We start from the raw sequence: 20,021 nt of genomic DNA, 5'->3' as shown, positions 1-20,021 counted from the left end.
ATCAGAAACCTATAATAAATACACAAAAAAACTAAGAGAAAGGAACCCAAACATAATACTAAAGAAAGCCATCAAACCACAAGGGAAGAGAGCAAGAGAAGAAGAAAGGAACAGAGAAGAACTACTAAAACACCCATAAAAATATTTAAAAAATGGCAGTAGGTACATACTTATGAATAGCTACTTTAAATGTCAATGGACTAAATGCTCCAATCAAAAGGCATAGGGTGGCGGATCGGATAAAAAAACAAGACCCATACATATGCTGCATACAAGAGACACACTTCAGACCTAAAGACACTCACAAACTGAAAGTGAAGGGATGGAAAAAGATACTCCATGCAAATGGCAATGAAAAGAAAGCTGGGGTAGCAATACTCATGTCAGACAAAATAGACTTTAAAACAAAAACTAACAAGAGACAAAGAACGGTGCTACATAATGATCAAGGGAACAATCCGACAAGAGGATATAACACTTGTAAATATCTATGCACCCAACATAGGAGCACATAAACATATAAAGCAATTATTAATAGACATAAAAGGAGAAATAGACAGTAACACAATGATACTAGGGGACTTTAACAGTCCACTTATACCAATGGATAGATCATCCAAACAGAAGATCAACAAGGAAACATGGGCCTTATATGACACTAGACCAGATGAGGTTAGTAGATATATACAGAACATTCCATTCAAATACCAAAGAACACACCTTCTTTTCAAATGCACATGGAACATTCTCCAGTGTAGATCACATATTAGGCCACAAAACAAGTCTTCATAAATTTAAGATTGAAATAATTCTAAGTATCTTTTCTGACCACAAGTTATGAAATTAGAAATCAACTATAGGGAGCAAATCAGAAAAGCCACAAATATGTGGACATTAAACAAAGTGCTACTGAACGACAATTGGGTCAATGAAGAAATCAAAGGAGAAATTAAAAAATACCTGGACACAAATGAAAATGAAAATACGACGTGCCAGAATTTATGGGATACAGAAAAAGTGGTTCTAAGAGGGAAGTTTATAGCAATACAGGCATACCTCAACCAACAAAAGTCTCAAATAAACAATCTAACAGTACACTGAAAGGAACTGGAAAAAGAACAAACAAAACCCCAAGTCAGTAAAGGGAAGGAAATAGTAAAAATCAGAGCAGACATAAATGAAATAGAGACTGAAAAAACAATAGAAAAAATCAATGAAATCAAGAGCTTGTTCTTTGAAAAGATAAACAAAATTGACACACCTTTAGCTAGACTCACTAACAAAAAAAGAGAGAAGGCTCAAATAAATAAAATCAGAAATGAAATAGGAGAAATTACAATGGACACCTCAGAAATACAAAAGATTATAAGAAAATACTATGAAAAGCTATATGCCAACAAATTGGATAATCTAGAGGAATGGATAAATTCTTAGAATCATACAACCTTCCAAAACTGAATGAAGAAGAAATAGAGAATCTGAATAGATCAAACACCAGTAAGGAGATTGAAACAGTAATCAAAAATCTCCCCAAAAATAAAAGTCCAGGATCAGACAGCTTCCCTGGTGAATTCTATCAAACATTCAAAGAAGACTTAATACCTATCCTTCTCAAACTCTTCCAAAAATTGAAGAGAAGGGGAAGCTTCCTAACTCATTCTATGAAGCCAACATTACCCTGATACCAAAACCAGACAAGGACAACACAAAAAAAGAAAATTACAGGGCAATATCACTGGTGAACATCAATGCAAAAATCCTCAACAAAATACTAGCAAATTGAACACAACAATACATTAAAAAGATCATACATCATGATCAAGAGGGATTTATTCCAGGGATGCAGGGATGGTTCAACATCTGCAAATCTATCAACATGATATACCACATTAACAAAATTAAGAATAAAATTCACATGATCATCTCAATAGATGCCGAGAAAGCATTTGACAAGATACTGCATCCATTTATGATAAAAACTCTGAATAAAATGAGTACAGATGGAAACTATCTCAACATAATAAAGGCCATATATGACAAACCCACAGCTAATATCATCCTCAATGGTGAAAAACTGAAAGCTATCCCTCTAAGAACAGGAATCAGACAAGGATGCCCACCTTCACCACACCTATTTAACATAGTACAGAAGTCCTAGCCAGAGCAATCAGGCAAGAAAAAGAAATAAAAGTGATCCAAACTGGAAAGAAAGAAGTGAAACTGTCACCATTTGCAGATGACATTATTTATAAATAGAGAAAACCCTAAAGAATCCACCAAAAAACTTTTAAAAATAATAAATGAATATGGTAAAGTTGCAGGATGCAAAATCAACATACAAAAATCAGTTGCATTTTTATATACTAACAATGAAGTAGCAGAAAGAGAAATTAAGAATACAATCTCATTTGCAATTGCAACAAAAAGAATAAAATAGCTAGGAATAAACTTAACCAAAGAGGTGAAATATCTGTACACTGAAAACTATAAAACATTGCCTAAAGAAATTGAAGACACAAAGAAATGGAAAGATATTATGTGCTCTTTCATAGTTAAAGACGGATTAACATAGTTAAAATGTCCATACTTCCTAAAGCAATCTATTGATTCAGTGCAATCTCTATCAAAGTCCCAACAACATTTTTCATAGAAATAGAGCAAAGAATCCTAAAATTTATATGGAACAACAAAAGACCCTGAATAGCCAAAGGAATCCTGAGAAAAAAGAACAAAGCTGGAAGTATCACCCTCCCTGATTTCAAAATACACTACAAAGCTATAGTAACCAAAACAGCATTGTAGTGGCACAAAAACAGACACACAGATCAATGGAACAGAATCAAGAGCCCATAAATAAACCCACAAATCTATGGACAGCTAATTTTTGACAAGCCAGGAAGATACAATGGAGAAAGGATAGTCTCTTCAATAAATGGTGTTGGGAAAACAGGACAGCAACATGCGAAAAAATGAAAGTAGACCATTATCTTACACTCTACACAAAAATTAACTCAAAATGGATTAAAGACTTGAATGTAAGACCTGAAACCATGAAACTTGTAGAAGAAATCACAGGCAGTACGCTCTTCGACATCCGTCTCAGCAGCATATTTTCAAGTACCATGTCTGACTGGGCAAGTAGGGAAACAATAGAAAAAATAATCAAATGAGACTACATCAAACTAAAAAGCTTCTGCACAGCAAAGGAAACTATCAACAAAATGATAAGACAACCTAACAATTGGGAGAAGATATTTGCAAACCATATATCTGATAAGGGGTTAATATCCAAAATATATAAAGAACTCATGCATCTCAACAACAAAAAAAACAACCCAATTAAAAAATGGGCAAAAGACCTAACAGACATTTCTCCAAAGAAGATATACAGATGGCTAACAGGCACATGAAAAGATGTTCAACATCATTAACTATCAGGGAAATGCAAATCAAAACTACAATGAGATATCACCTCACGCCCATCAGAATAGCTATAATTAACAAGACAGGAAACAACAAGTGCTGGAGAGGATGTGGAGAGAAGGGAACTCTCGTACACTGCTGGTGGAAATGCAAACTGGTGCAGCCACTATGGAAAACAGTATGGAGATTCCTCAAAAAATCAAGAATACAACTACCATACGATCCAGCTATTCCGCTGCTGGGTGTTTATCCAAAGAACATGACAACACACATGCACAAAGATACCCACACCTCTGTGCTCATTGCAGCATTATTCACAATAGCTAAGACTTGGAAGCAACTGAAGTGTCCATCAAGGGATGAATGGATAAAGAAGATGTGGTATATATATACAATGGAATACTACTCAGCCATAGGAAACGATGAAGTCCAGCCATTTGTGACAACATGGATGGACATTGAGGGTATTTTGCTAAGCGAAATCAGTCAGAAGGAGAAGGTCAAATACCGTATGATCTCACTTATAAGTAGAAGACAAAAACAACAAAAAACAAACCCACAGAGACAGAGATTGGATTGGTGGTTACCAGAGGGGAAGGGAGGAGGTGAAAGGGATGATTAGGCATGTGTGTGGTGATGGAATGTAATTAGTCTTTGGGTGCTGAACATGATGTAATATATGCAGAAATCGAAGCATAAAGATGTACACCTGAAAATTACATAATGTTACAAACCAATGTTACTGCAATAAAAAGTAAAATAAAATAAAAACACACTAGACTGTCAAAACAACAAAAAAAGAAATATCTTGGTTGGTACTGACCAGCAACATTTTTAGAGGGATAAACATAAAAAAATAATAATAGGAGACTTCAATACTCCGCTTTCTGTAATGGAGAAAACACCAGACAGAAAGTCAACAAAGAAACAGTGAACTTGAACAAGACTATAGCTCAAATGGACTTAACAAACTTATATAGAACATTCCACCTAACAGTAGCAGCATATACATTCTTCTCAAGTGCACATGGAACCGTCTTCAAGATGGATACATATTAGGTCACAAAATGAGTCTGAAAAAATTTAAGAAGATTGAAATCATACCAAGTATCTTTTATGACCTCAATAAAATGAAACTGGAAATCAATAGCAGAAGGAAAACTGGAAAATTCACAAATAAACAAATCAGAAATAAAAGAGGAGACATTACAACTGATGTCACAGAAACAAAAAGGATCATAAGAAACTATAATGAACAATTATATGGCAACTAACTAGATAACTTAGAAGAAAAAGATAAATTCCTAATCATACAACCTACCAAGGCTGAATCAAGAAGAAATGGAAAGCCAGAACAGAACAACAATAAATAAGGAGATTGAATCTGTAATCAAATACCTCCCAACAGAGAAAATCCCAGGACAAAATGGCTTACTGGTGAATTTTACCAAATATTTAAAGAAGAATTAGCACCAATCCTTTTCAAACTCTTCCAAAACACTGAAGAGGAAGAAACACTTTCAAACTCATTTTATGAGACTAGCATCACCCTGATACCAAAGTCACACAAAGATACCACAAGAAAAGAAAACTATAGGCCAATATCCTTGATGAATATAGATGCAAAAATCCTCAACAAAATACTAGCAAATTGAGTTCAACAACATGTTAAATGGATTATAAACCATGACCAAGTGGGATTTATCCCCGGAATGCAAGGATGGTTCAACATAATGAAAATCAATTAATGTGATACACCACATTAACAGATGAATGATAAAAATCACATGACAATCTCAACAGATGCAGAAAAAGTATTTGATAAAATTCAACACTCTTTCATGATACAAACTCTCAACAAACTAGCAATAAAAGGAAAATACCTCAACATAATAAAGTCCATACATAAAAAGCTCACAGCCAGCATCATACTCAAAAGTGAAAAACTGAAAGCCTTTCCTCTAATATCAGGAACAAGGAAAGGATTCCTACTCTCACTGTTCCTATTCAACATAGTACTGGAAGTCCTAGCCACAGCAATTAGGCAAGAAAAAGAAAATCCAAAAGAAAGAAGTAAAATTGTCCCTGTTTGTAGAAAACCTTAAAAACTTCACACACACACAAAAAAACCTGTTAGAACTAATAAATAAATTCAGTTAAGTTGCAGGACACAAAAGCAACAAAAATCAAGTGTGTTTCCATACACTAACAATGAATTACCTGAAAAGGAAATTAGGAAAACAATCCTGTTTACAATAACATCAAACAGAATAAAATACTTAGGAATAAACTTAAGTAAGGAGGTGAAAGACTTGTAAACTGAAAACTACAAAACATTGATGAAAGGAATTAAAGAAGATACAAATAAATGGAAAGACATCCCATGTATACTGATCGGAAGACTCAATATTGTTAAAATATCCATACTATCCAAAATGATCTACAGATTCAATGTAATCCTTATCAAAATCCCAATGGCATTTTTTTATAGAAATAGAAAAAACAATTCTAAAATTTACAGAGAACCACAAAGGACCTTGAATAGCCAAAACAGTATTGAGAAAGAAGAACAAAGCTGAAGGCAATATACTTCCTAATTACAAAGCTACAGTAATTAAACAGTATGGTACTGGCATAAAGACAAACATAAACACCTATGGAAGAAAGTAGAAAGCTCAGAAATAAATACACACATATATGGTCAACTGATCTTCAACAAGAGTATGAAGAATACACAATGGGGAAAGGATAATCTCTTCAACGAAAGTGTTGGGAAAATGGGATATTCACACACAAAGGATGAAACTGGACCCTTATCTTACCCCATACACAAAAACTAACTCAAAATGGATAATAAACTTAAATGTAACACCTGAAACTGTAAAACTATTAGAGGAAAACATAGGGAAAATCTTCCTAACATTAGTCTCTCCAATGATTTCATGGATATGACATCAAAAACACATGCAACAAAAGCAAAAACAGACAGGTAGGACTACATCAAACTAAAAAACTTCATCACACAGCAAAGGAAAGAAGAGAGTGAAAAGGCAACTTATGGAATGGGAGAAAATGTTTGCAAGCCATATATCTGGTAAGGGGTTAATTTTCAAACTACATAAGGAACTCCTACAATTCAACAACAAAAAAACCCGAATAACCTGATATAAAAATGGGCTAAGGAATGGAATAGACGTTTCTCAAAAGAAGACATACAAATGGCCAACAGGTATATGAAAAGATGCTCTATGACACTAATCATCAGGGAAATGCACATCATCAAAACCACAATGAGATATTATCTCACACCTATTGGTGGCTGTTATCAAAAAACAAACAAACAAAAGACAAGTGTTGGAGAAGATGGGAAAAAATTGGAACCCTTATATACTGTCGGTGGGAATGCAAAATGGTGCAGTCACTATGGAAAACTGTATGGAGGGGGCCTCAAAAAATTAAAAATAGAACTATCCTATGATCCAGCAACCCCACTTCTGGGTATTTATCCAAAAGAATTGGAATTAGATTCTCAAAGAGATATTTGTACTCCCATGTTCATTGCAGCATTATTCACAATAACCCTGATGTGGAAACAACCTAAATGTCCATTGATAGATGAATGGATAAAGAAAATGTGGTATGCATACAAGGTAATATTATTCAGCCTTAAAAAAGAAGAAAATCCTGCCATATGTGATAACATGGATAAACCATGAGGACATTATGTAAGTGAAATAAGCTAGTCACAAAAGGACATATAATGCATGATTCCACTCATACGAGGTATTTAAAATAGTCAAACTCATAAAAGCAAAGAGTTAGAATGGTGGTTGCCAGGAGCTGGGGGGAAGGGGAAATGTGGAGTTGCTAATCAAGAGGTATAAAGTTTCAGTTATGCAAGATGAATAAGTTCTAGAGATCCACCGTACAACATTGTGCCTATAGCTAACAATACTGTATTGTGCACTGAAAAACCTGTTAAGAGGTAAATCTCATGTTAAGTGTCCTTACCACAATAAAATAAAAAATTGAGAGAACTTTAAGGAGAAATTGATATATCCATCAACGTAGAAAATTTCAACACACCTCTCTCAATTATTAACAAGACAAGCTGACAAAAAATTAGTAAAGCTATGGAAAACTTGGACACCAAAATTAACAGTCTTGGTCTATTGGTCTTACGTAGCACAATGTGCCCATCATTTACTACATTTACAAACATTAGCTATGTTCTCAGTCATAGAACAAGTCTCAACAAATTTCAAAGAATTTATATCACATAATTATGTTCTCTGACCACAATGTAATTAAGTTAGATATCTATAACAAAAAAGATCAATTTGAAAACGTCTCCATACATGTGTTAGGTAACTAAACAATATTCTAAAAAGATCATAGTGCAATAAAAGAAAAATGTAAAAGTATTTTAAAACACATAGAAATAATAAAAAATGAAAACATAACATATCAATACCTATGGGGTACACTGGACATGTAAAGGCTTATAGTAGAAACAAAGGCTGAAAATTAAGAAGTTAAGCATCCACTTTAAAGAAGTTAAAAAATGTAAACTCAAAGAAAGTAGATAGGAAGAGACAATACAGATAAGAACAGAAATAAATGAAATTGTATAGATAGACATAAAAATAAATAAAGCTACAATTGCTGATAAGGAAAAATCTCTACAATCTATTGCTAAGTAAAAAAAGCATGGTGAAGAATCACATAAATAATGTGATCAAGATTGTGTAAGTAAGATTATACATCTATATGTATAAAATGTCTTTAAAGATAGACAGGAGACAACAAATGATATTATTTCTAGAGACTGGTACTGGGTATGAGGCAAAGAGGAAAACTTTGATTTTTCATTTTATACTCCCTAATTGTTTCTATGTCCAGTATTTCTTTCATAATTAAAAAATCCAAAAATGATTTTATCCAATCATAAAGATTGTTTTTACATTAAAAAATGAAGAAGAAAGAGGAGGAGGAAGAAGAAAGGGAGAAAAAAAAAACAAAGAGAGAAAGAATAAACACAAATATAACATGTTGTTGTGTTCATAGCATAAGTATGTTTTATAATAATAATTTGGTTGACCAGTTGAAAATTCCTAAATAAAAATAACTGCACCAAAGCAAATATCAATGATTCGGCCCATTGATGCTCTTTGTGGAATTTCTAAAAATTCCTGGCCTCTGAATGTCTCTCAAATCAAATCTCTTACAAGAATGATCAAGCAAAAAAAATAGGGCACAAACAATACTAGGAAATGATGGGCAGACAGTACAAATATATTAGAGATTAAAAAAATAAAGAACATATAGAAACTTTAAGCCAATACATTTGGAAAGATGTATGATATTGACAAATTCTTATAAGAATATAACTTAACCAACCCAAATCAAGAAAAAATAGAAAGCCAGAAATGTCTGTAACCATTAAAGAAATTGACTCAGTAGTTTAAAATCTTCCCACAAAGGAAACACCAAGCCCAGATGATTTTACAGGCAATTTAAGGAATTTTCAAGAAACAAGACTATTTCAATCTTACATAAGTCTTTCAGAGGATAGGAAAAGAGGAAATTCTTCTCAACTCATCCTATGAAGGTGGGAAATCTTGATACTAAAACAGGACAAAGACAGTATAAGGAAGGAAAATTATAGGGCAATCTTACTTATGAATATAATTGCAAAAATTCTAAAGAAAATGTTAGCAAATGAACTCAGCAGTGTATGAAAAAATACATGATGACCAAGTTGAGTCAAGAATGCAAGGGTAGTTTAACACTGAAAATGTTTAAATGGAATTCATCAAATTATGGGATTAAAGAGAAAAACCACACAATCTTCTCAACTGACAGAGAAAAGGCATTTGATAAAATTTAACACAATAAAGAATATCTTCCAAAAATATAGTGAACATCATTATTAATGGTGAAAAGTTAGAAAAAGTTAGAAGCATTCTCTTTAAAATCAGGAAAAGGCAAGCATACCCATTTTCAACATTTCTATTCAACACCAAATTGGAAATCCTAGTTATATGGTAACAGGAAAAAGAAATAAAAGCAGAATGACTGGAAATGAAAAAACAAATCTACCCTTACTTGCTGATGATATGATTGTCTACACAGAAAATCCAAAAGAAGCTACAGACAAATTGCTAGACTAAATAAGAAAGTTTATCAAAGTGACTGGATATGCAAGCAATATCTAAAATTAATTGCATTTCTATAAATACACAGAAAAAGTAAGTTTTTGAAAAAAGAGATATTTATAGCGGCAATAAAATGTATAAAATACCCAGCAAGAAATCTACCAAAAATTGTACAAGGCCTTTATGATGACATTTATAAAACATTGAAGTATATTAAAGAAGACTTAAATAAATAGAACTATATGCCACGTTGATAGAAAGGAAGACTCAACATAGTAAAGATGTTAATTCCCCCTTCTCTATAGAATCTATGTAATTTCTCCAAGATCTCAACAAGGTATATAGAGAAAATTGACTAGCTGATTCTAAAATTTATGTTGAAAATCAAAGAAAGAAAAATACCCAAAACATTCCTGTAGAAGAAGGATAAAATCAGAATTTCTGTTTGTTGAAAGACTTTAAAGAAAGTAAAAAGCCAAGCCACAAAATGGGAGAAGATACTTGCAACATATGCAACCAATAACGCATTATCTAGAATCAATTTCTCTCTCTCTCATTATCTCTCTTCTACAAATCAATAAGAAAAAACAAGCTATATTCTATATATACAACAAAAATGAGCAAAAGAGATGGACAGGAATTTTACAGAAGCAGGAATAGAAATGTGAATAACATATGAAAGATGTTCAACCTCAATAGTTATCAAGAAAAGTTACATTAATATCAAAATGAGATACAACTTTATACCTACTAAATTAGAAAAAAATAAAGTGTGACAACGCCAAGTGCTGATGTTGACGTGAAGCAGAAGCTTGACACTGAAGACAGGAGAGAAAAGTGTACAGCAATGTTTGGAAAATAATTTGGCATTCCAAATGTGAGTCGAATATGCCCCTACACTATAACCCAGTATTTCCATTCTTAGGTATATTTATCCATGAGAAACTCTTGTCTCTTATCTGGAGACCTGCTCAAGAATATCTACAACAATAAGTGTCCCTCAAAAGAACACAATTAAATTAATCGTGGCATATTCACACAAAGATATGTGTACTATTCAGAAGTGAAAATAAATACAGATATTAAAAAAACAAACTGTACAAACCTTGTCTACGTAATACTGAGTGAAATAAGCAATCTACAGTCCAATATCATTTTTATAAATATGGAAAACAGTATTTTGGGTGACAAACGTAGTAAAATTAATTTAAAAATAATAAAAGCCAAGCACAATAATAAAAATTTCAGGATGTTAGTTACTCTGGTGGGGAACACAGTGTAAGGCACAGACGAGGAGTATAAATATCCTTTTTAAAAAGTATTAGAAATTTATTGGCTCTTAAGTTGGGTAGTTATGTTCATAAAGTATTTATTTTACTAATGTTTCATAATTTACTTGTACCACATATATTCTTTTTCTGTTACCAAGAAGTGGGGCAGCTGCATGAGGCCTGACCAAGAACTGACTCTCTGACTGTGGTCTAGGAGAGAGGTGCCCTGAGCAGCTGACAGAGCTGCTCCCCTCAAACAGTAGGTTCTTGTAATGGAGATGGATGTGTTAGGCTCCCTTAGCTTCGTGACAGCTGCTGGTAAGGTCACCAACCTTCCTTCCTCTGTTCTCATGCCTACCAACTACCTTCTGAGAGTAATTTAACTTTCTGTGCACCGAGAGAGATTGTGCTGGTCAGAAGAATCATAAGTGTGCAGTTCTCATCATTCATTGTTATTTCAGCTTATATACATCAGTCTCTTGTGAGTTTGGTTATCATAAGACATCTCTTACAGGATCTTGATCAATTAAGGACCCAATGACAAGATGGTGCTTCTCATTATGCAGAGCTAAGGGTTAGACTACTGCCCATGGGATCTTCATCAAGGCGCTGCCATCCTGATATTCAGTCTCCTTCCACATCATGGTTTTTTAACTTTATCGGATAAAATCCTGAAATTTCCATACAATGTAAATTTGTTTATGACAAAAAGAAGTTTTTTCTTACATGAGATAAAGGAAAAAAATATTTCCTTATGTTCCTATGGGAGAATAGATGGATCCATAGGTTAATTCACTTACTTTTATTGAGCACCTATCTAGCAAGCTCTACTCTAGGCTTTAAGGTTGCAAGGTTCCCACTCTCATTTGAGAACTTATGTTCTAGTGGAGTATAATAATTAAGGAATTTTCTCTGCACTGAAAATGTGCTCTTAGACAAATTAGAAGAAAACCATGGTTAAATATTTTTAGAAGTATGATAAACATGAGATGGACTTTAAGAAACCATAAAGGAAAAAAGTAACATAGTAGCACAGCAGATTAGTAGCATTAATATGTATAATTATAAAAATACTTAGGACGTATTTTTACGTGATGTATTCCCTTTCAAGTGAAATCAGATCATATGATATTACCCATACTTGTAAAACACACACACATAATTATGTATATGAGTAGAGTAACCAGTCTGGACAAATGCACAGCAAATATCAATGATTATTTCTGAGTAATAGGATTAGAAATTACTTTTAATTTTATTATTCATACTTGTCTATACTCTCTAAATTTTTACAATAAGCATTCATTACTTTTATAATGAGAAAAAAATCTATGGGAGTATTTCCAACTGAAAATAATAATGATAGAGCCGGCCCTGATGGCCTAGTTAAAGTTCGGTGCTGTCACCACACCCGGGGTCGTTTCCTGGTCATGGGACCACACCACCAGTCTGTCAGTTGCCATGCTGCGGTGGCAGCTCACATAGAAGAACTAGAAGGACTTAACAACTAGGATATACAACCATGCAGTGTGGCTTTGGGGAGGAAAAAAAAAAGAAAAGAAAAGAATAATAATGGTAACAACAATGTTCTCTGCTTGTATATGAAGAGTTTCCTATAACCTACTTCTAGTATTGGTGAGAATTTCCACCGATCCATGCAGCCTCTTGTCCCCTGGGTGACCTGTGTTGCACATTCTCTAGATACTTGGCAGGCCTCAGGACAGTGAGCGAGTATTATCATGTTTTTACTCCTCTTCAGTGTGCTTCTTGGTCACTAGGTTGACCAATTTGCTTTCTCTTAGTAAGAGAGAGAAGCTCTTTGGCCCACAAACTGCCTGTCCCTTTGGAGAGCACTGGGCAGAACTGTCCCGGCTGGGCTGGTTCTCTGGAGCTGCGGTGTAAGACTGGACACTCTCTACCTGTGGGTTCTGGGCCCTGGAGAGTGAAGAAAGGACTCCAGAGCCCAAGCAAGTCAAGAGCAGTCCGAGAACCGAAGCCACACGAGCCAGCATTCCCGCGTGAACCGGGGAACCTGAATGTTCCCTCAAACAGTGCGTTTCTCCCCTGTCAGACACAAGTGCCTCTTTTCATAACAAATATTTTATAGTACAACCTTAGCTAAAGTGAAATAAAATTCATAGATAATATTTAATTTACTACGCACATGCTTTTTAAAAAAAATTAACATCAAGCCCTAAATAAAATATAAAAAGAACCAAAAGGAAAGTAATTTATATAATATACATATATATCGTGATGTATAAGCTTGAGCATCATGGTGGCGTAGTCAGATTATACATAGAATCACTGTGAATGCACTTGTTATAAATAGAGACCAATAAAGATATGTTGGTTTAGGACTTAAATCCGCAGTGATGCAATTTTCCAAAATGTTTAACTCTCAATTTTCACGGTGGATGTATTACTGGAAAATTCAATGTATATTAAAAACATGACAAAGAAAAAAAAAAAAAACAAGAGAAAATTTCGGGTGGATTTATATGTAAAATGTAGTTAGGCTCTGGGCCCAGAATAATAAAGATTCTTCACCAACATGAATGCCCACCAAAACATTTGTACATTATGGGACACAGGACAATTTTTAATTGTGTGAGACTGCCCTATGCATTATAGCACATCCATTGTCTCAGCCCTTTAGTCCGCCCTCCCAATCATGGTGACAACAGAACATCCCTTCTCCTACAAACTTCCAAAGCCCTGGGGGGCAGTACTGGTCTACCATGTTTGAGCTAGCCCAGTGCTGTCTCAGAGATGGGGGCAGACTGGGTTTTCACTTGGCTCCAGCTGCGGGTTTTTATGGGTCGATCATGTCCATTTAAAGGGCTCAGTATGCAATTAGCATTTTCTTTCAACATTTGAAATACACAAAACTTTCACTCCAAAATTCCATTGCTGGGGATTTGTCCTTTCATTCAGTCAACCAATTATATATACAAACAATGTATAAAAGGATCTACATCACTCTTAACAGCAAATAACTCTGGGTAAAGAGTTGGGAGATGGCAGTATGAGGTGGAGAATTCAATTTTTTACTTTCTATCATATACTTTTTCGTTATAATGGGCATGTCTCACCTTTATTAAAACAGTAGTTTTTGAGTGCTATTTTTACTCAAAAATAATAATAAAGGCTGAGAATGAAATGATCAACTTGAGTATTGAACCCCTGGCTTGCTTCAGTGGCCCAATTAACTGAGCACGTTAACTCCAACACATTATTGTGATGTCACTAAAAGATGTCATCTTGACACTGCATTATCTTTGAATCATTTTTTAATCAAATAAAATTAAATATCCACACTTTGTCTCAGTGTGCTCTGACTTTCAAGGTTATTCCTAGATCAGTTCATTTCTCTGAGTTCTTTTAGAGTAGAAATGAATTAGTCAGGAAATGCCCTCGCAGAATATGCGAGTAATTCTCCAAAGTCAGACCCTTGGGGCTGCCTGTGAAAGCTGAGCACTATTATCGCTTCATATTAGGCAAAGTGTCAGATCACAAATTTCACATGCCATCTCAAGTTTCTCATTTTTAGTATTTAAGGGATTCTAAGAGATATAAATTCTCGAGAAATCTTTCTTATTTTCTACTTTCCTCCTGTTTCTTTTTTCCTTCTGTTTATTTTTCCTTTTCTATATCTCCCACCCACCTACCCAATGGGCTCCTTATTAACAAACACATCTATCAAAAGGAGAAAGAACTAGAGAAAGGGGAAAGAAAGCCTTCTTCTAGAAGGTGACAGAGGAGAGAATATTCCAGAGTACTGGAGGCGTGCGTGGCCTTGACATTAGGATTCTCCTCATAACAGATCATGACAGAAAACTTCAGAACTAAAGTTTTTTGAAAATGACATTTTCTGATGGTTCATTTTCCACCTATATATTCTTTAATAACTTTGACACTACAAAATTGTCATACAGTTTCTTTTTCTAAACTGTGGTGCTGAGTTGATACATGAGATCATATCTGGCAAATTATTAACAGCTTCTAAATTAACTTCTCACATGGAATTTCTACACTTTGATTCTGATGTTGTTCTTCTGATGCCCGGGAACCACATACTACCTAGAGATGAAGTTACCCTTATTTCACTCAAAACTTACTGTAGGGAGAATATGAGTTATGCAGCCTTAACACTCAGCAACCAGTTTTGAAGAAAATGATATTTTTAAAGGAATAATAAATTGCAAGTTTTCCAGATTTTTATGTATAAGGAAACTATGTCCCCTTGAGTGGAAAAAGTAATCCCCAGTGGGCAACAATTTGTAACATGCAGTAGCAATAACTACAGGTGGATCAATTTACCAGCCCAGAGAGACATATATCATCATGCCATGAACTGAAATTCCTTTCAATATACACAATCATCCATTACATACATCTAGTATTCTTGCTTAAGAGTCTTCAACTTGGTTATTAGCATACTCCGTCCTCTTCTCTGGGTCTTAGATACAAAATCAATGCCTTCAAAGCTCTAAGACTCACAATTTGTTTATTGTTTTCGCTTGAAATGAGCAGAATAATTAAAATATTCTATGTAATTTGATACAATGGAGAAATCAGGGGACCATTACATCAGATAAATTATTAATAGTAATAAAATCTTTCATTGAATTTTTCTCAAAGCTTTTTCCAATGTATTTCTACCTTTATTATCTTATTAGACACTCTCAAAGACTGTGTAAAAAAAGTTAGAGAGATTAGTGTTATTCCCATCTCATAGAATAGAAAAATGAGGTCTAGAAATGATAAGGGATAGCCTGGGTCATCAGGGCCACAGCTGGGGGTTAAAATCTGTATCCCCAGATGTTCTGTTTCCAAATCTCACCAACATCCTATCTAAATCAATAGTTCTTTCAACAAAAATTAGAAAACAATATGATACTTTCCATTCTTCAGTACTGTTGAAACAATAGAGTCTGAGTTGTACCTGTTCATTTAACATGTTTTAGATACAACAGACAACACAGTGAACACACAGACTGATCATACACCCCATTGACTTTTGCCAATTCTCATTTTCACTGGCTGCTGCGTCTCAAGGAAAAGCTAGCGAACTGCCAAGAGTAGATAATGGGGACTTCTCAAGGTATGAGTATATCCAGAACACTAGGTGAAGCAGATAATCGACGGCATCTGTCTAGAATGGGAGAGACAGCAAAGAGGTCACAGCTGAGCCCTAAGAAACCCTCAAAATGTGAGCACTTGGTTTACGAACCAGCCACCCGCCCTCTGGTTTGAGAATTAGAGAGCCCACAGCCATACTGTGGTCCTCTCCGGATATTTAATGCAGAGACAGCTACAGTGTAGAAGTAGCCATGGGAAAAATAAAAACAACTCCCACTTATGGAAAGCCCAAGTTCCAGGCACCAGGCTGGGAATTTTATGTTTATTATTTCATTTAATCCTCACAACTGACAACAGATAGTCATTTCTTCAAGTTCCTACTTGAAGTTGAAAAAACCATGAAGAACACTAGGAAGAGAGTTTCCTCAGAAGGCAGGCCAAGTGACTATTTAAGAAATACATGTCTTTTAGTACTATTTTTCTATTATTTGCCATATTTTCACATTATAATACTGCTGCTTGCTCTATATTTTTAAAAACGAAATATTTAGACATAATGTTTGTAGCCTTTTTAATTACAGAGTTTGGGTGACTATTTTGCAAGAGTTTAATCAAGAAGGAGCAAAAGCTTTATTAACCTGTTTTCTCCCTCCCCTTATTTGCACTATGTGCTTGTTTATTATCTGTTAGAACGTATTCCTCATATGGTTTGAAATGAAAGGATGATCCATCTCCTCATTACAGAGCCTCTGCTTGGTGATGAAACACAAAACAAAACATACGAACAAAGGAAAAATGTCTTCCTGTCATTTCTCAGCCTTCCTTGCTGCTGCTCAGCTGGGATGTTAAAGAGTGGGGTTTAATGAAAGAAGGTGAGAAGGTGAAAAAAAAAAGCCCTAATGAGCATGTGTTTAGTTACATGGAAAGATCACTGAGAAGCGGCGGTGATTTTCTTTGTGCCTAACATAACGCCGAGAGCCCCAAGGTCAAAGAAGCCCATCGTCCTTCCTGCCTCACTCATTCCTTCCCTACCCCGGCAACCAGCTTCTCCACCTAGAACAGATTTCATGAAGTTTAGTTTCTGATTGCGGAGTGAAAAAGAATGTCATTTTCCACGCCTAGCTTGTAGCTTTTGAGAAACAGGCAGAAGTGGTGCGGGAGGTTCTTTAGGTGGCTTGTATCACTGGTAGAGCATCTCCTAAGCAAGCATTTCAGACCTCGAGCTTGGGATGACAGAGTCTTAGTTGGGTGTGCAGGCTTGCTGCCACTTACCCTTTAGCCTGGGAATGAAAAAGCAAAATCTCATCTAGCAATACAGAGCCACTGGAAAAAAAATGCTTTAATGCTTCAAAGGAGAGCCAATAACAGCTGTCGAAACTCTAAAGCAATGCTCCGAATTAGAATGAAATCGTGTAGTCTTAATATCATTCCAAAAATGTCTTTAATCAGAGAGCGTTCCGGCCCTGTGGTGCGAGCATCACACCAAAAGTACCAAATAAAATATGAGGGCCAAACTTGGATAGAACTTCCAAAACTCTAAGACAGAGTGATGTTTTTGCTGCACCAGTTCCCAAACCAGGGACATTACTCATCATTCCCAACAGACCACTCCTTTGGGGAGTGGGAGAGAGGCGTGACCAAGCACAAGTAAAAAAAGAAACCTTGAAGGATAGCTCCTTTTGGATCAACAGCTGTCTCAGGGAGGCAGCAGGACATGCTTCTCTAATGTTCTATGTCCAGTATAACTATTAACACTTTGGCAGGAATAAATTGAGATCTTTCTTTGAAGTTGAAATATACAGCCTTAACTGCGCTCTCATCCTCTACATTTCACTGAGTGAATAACCTAAATTACACAGAACGGCAGTAAATTGGCTCATCATAGCCCTGTTCTAATTTTAAAAGGATAAAGAACTAAAAAACCAGACAGCCTCGCATGTAGCAGTGTGGGGACTAGTGAAGGCTGTTAAGGGGCTGCCAGGGTCCTTCCCCAGAAGGTCATGGGTTCAAATTCAACTTAGGTTTGTGGTGACCATTCAATGTTTTGTGTTAAATGTATGTGTTCCCTCAACATAAAGTCCCCAATAGGGATGTTGATAGCTTGCATTTGTCATTCTTGCTGACTCTCTCGGGAGCACAGTGGATGGCCAAACACAAGTAGAATCGAAATCATTTCATCCCATGTAAAGGTGATCCTTGCAAAATGTGAACTCAGACAGAGGCACTAAAGAGCATCTTGCTTTCATGCTGTCTGCTGTCTGCCCCTCTTCCAGCTCGGAGGGAAAACTATAACAGCTCTTTGACTGGCAGTCTAACACCCCGATGAGCCCAGGACAGACTTTATTTAAAGACGTGCAAGCATGCCCACAAGAACAGCATTTTCCAAACAACATAATAACTCTCTCAGTTTCAACAAAACATTCACTTGTGGCAATAAAATGCCAGGTCACAAGTCAAATTTTGACTCCATTACTGAGCATTATCCTTGAGTTCTAAATGGAAAGTCAGTACAATTCACCAGCTGTCAGGCTCCAGCTTTCCCCCCACCCTGAACAACAGAATAACAGGCTAAAGAGTTAGAGCTGCTGGAGTCACTGCCTGATTAGATTCTTAATGATTAGCTCTGTCCACAGGTCAATTCGGCCAGTCACTCAACAAATGGACTTCAGGCCATTCAGATCCTAGTTTTCTGCTTGGAATTTCACAAAATTCAGTGAAGAAATTCACCATCAATCAAAAGAGATTTGGGATGACTTAGAGACATTGAAGATAATCAGATTGCTCCTCTTTATGAAAAAGCAAAGGTGGGTGTGGCTGAGTTGAGATGAGAGATTTCATGGAGTACTTTCCATAGGTTGTAAATGGTTCCCATATTGGGAGTTGATGTTGACCCCCAACGGGTAGGTTGATGAGTGGGAGAATGTCCTATAAGGGGCACCCCAGGACGTGTCAGAATGGTGTATCTGAGGAATGCTTAACATCTCGGCCACCCCAAGAGCACAGATCACCCAGCTAGCGGGGAGGGTGGCAGCACCCATGTGAAATCCTGTTGCCTAAAAGCGCTCCAGGAGCCCAGCTCCCCAGCTTTTCCTGTCACCTGAAAGATGTCCTCCTCACAGGGAGAGGCAGAGCTGCTTAGATATTTTCTTTTAATTACTGGCAATCATTTGAACCCATGCTACCAGAAGTGGCAAGACTTTGAAGTTATTTCTTGTCAAGTCACAGGGCCACTTGGGAAATTAGAGTCTGGGAGGTCACACGGAGGGCAAAACTTTGCTAATATTTCCTCCTGCCAAGGGTGTGGGGTGAAGGTAAAATTTAACAACCATGACCTCTAAAAGAAAAAAAAAAAAGCAATAGATGCCAAAGCCTGCCGAAGCCTCCTCTACTCCCTTTTAAATTTCTAGACGGAGCCGTCTCCGCTGGAGGTGGGCTGAAGATGGCTTCTTCCTCTGTGAGCAGAGCCTGCTCTAGGCCTCAGGTTTAATTCCACATTTACCTACTTATCTGTCAATCATCCCTGCATCTATCGATGGGTCCATCAGATCTTTACTTATAACCTATGCCATCTACCTACCTGGTAGAAATTGACCACTTCTGTTGTGGACTCTATTTCAAATGGCCATTCTCCTGATGGGGAAATGGGAAATACATTTTCTAACCTAAAGCTGTCTAGGGAGATTTTCAAAGACTGAACTAGCGCTCTGCAGCAAGCCTTTCTACGATTTGGCCTGATGTTTCCAAAAGGCACTTACTGCCTTCCCTCCTCCAGTGCTCTGGACCCACCAACTTTGGGCTTCCTCCCACCAATCTTCCTCTTCCTCGAGGGGCTTGCTTTTCCGGATTCTCGCCACGTAGTCCAAATATGGGGCCCAGATGTGTTACCATTACTCTTGGGCTCTGGGTAGGGGAGAGGGGAGAGTGGAGGTCGGTACCAGGAGGGGCGGGGTGGGTTGAGGGGGTGCGGACGAGGACTGGGGCACAATTTTCCGGATCCCTGGCGAGGTATCATAAAATGAACGCCGAGACGACCACGGAGAGGAGGGCTGGGAACCGAACCAAGTGCCTTCGGCGGGCCTCTTGG

Source organism: Ceratotherium simum, chromosome 19 (genome assembly GCF_057802395.1).
Source record: "Ceratotherium simum simum isolate JZ-2026a chromosome 19, ASM5780239v1, whole genome shotgun sequence".
Lineage (NCBI taxonomy): Eukaryota > Metazoa > Chordata > Mammalia > Perissodactyla > Rhinocerotidae > Ceratotherium > Ceratotherium simum.
The sequence above is the reverse complement of the archived record's forward strand: the minus strand, read 5'-3'. Positions refer to the sequence as shown.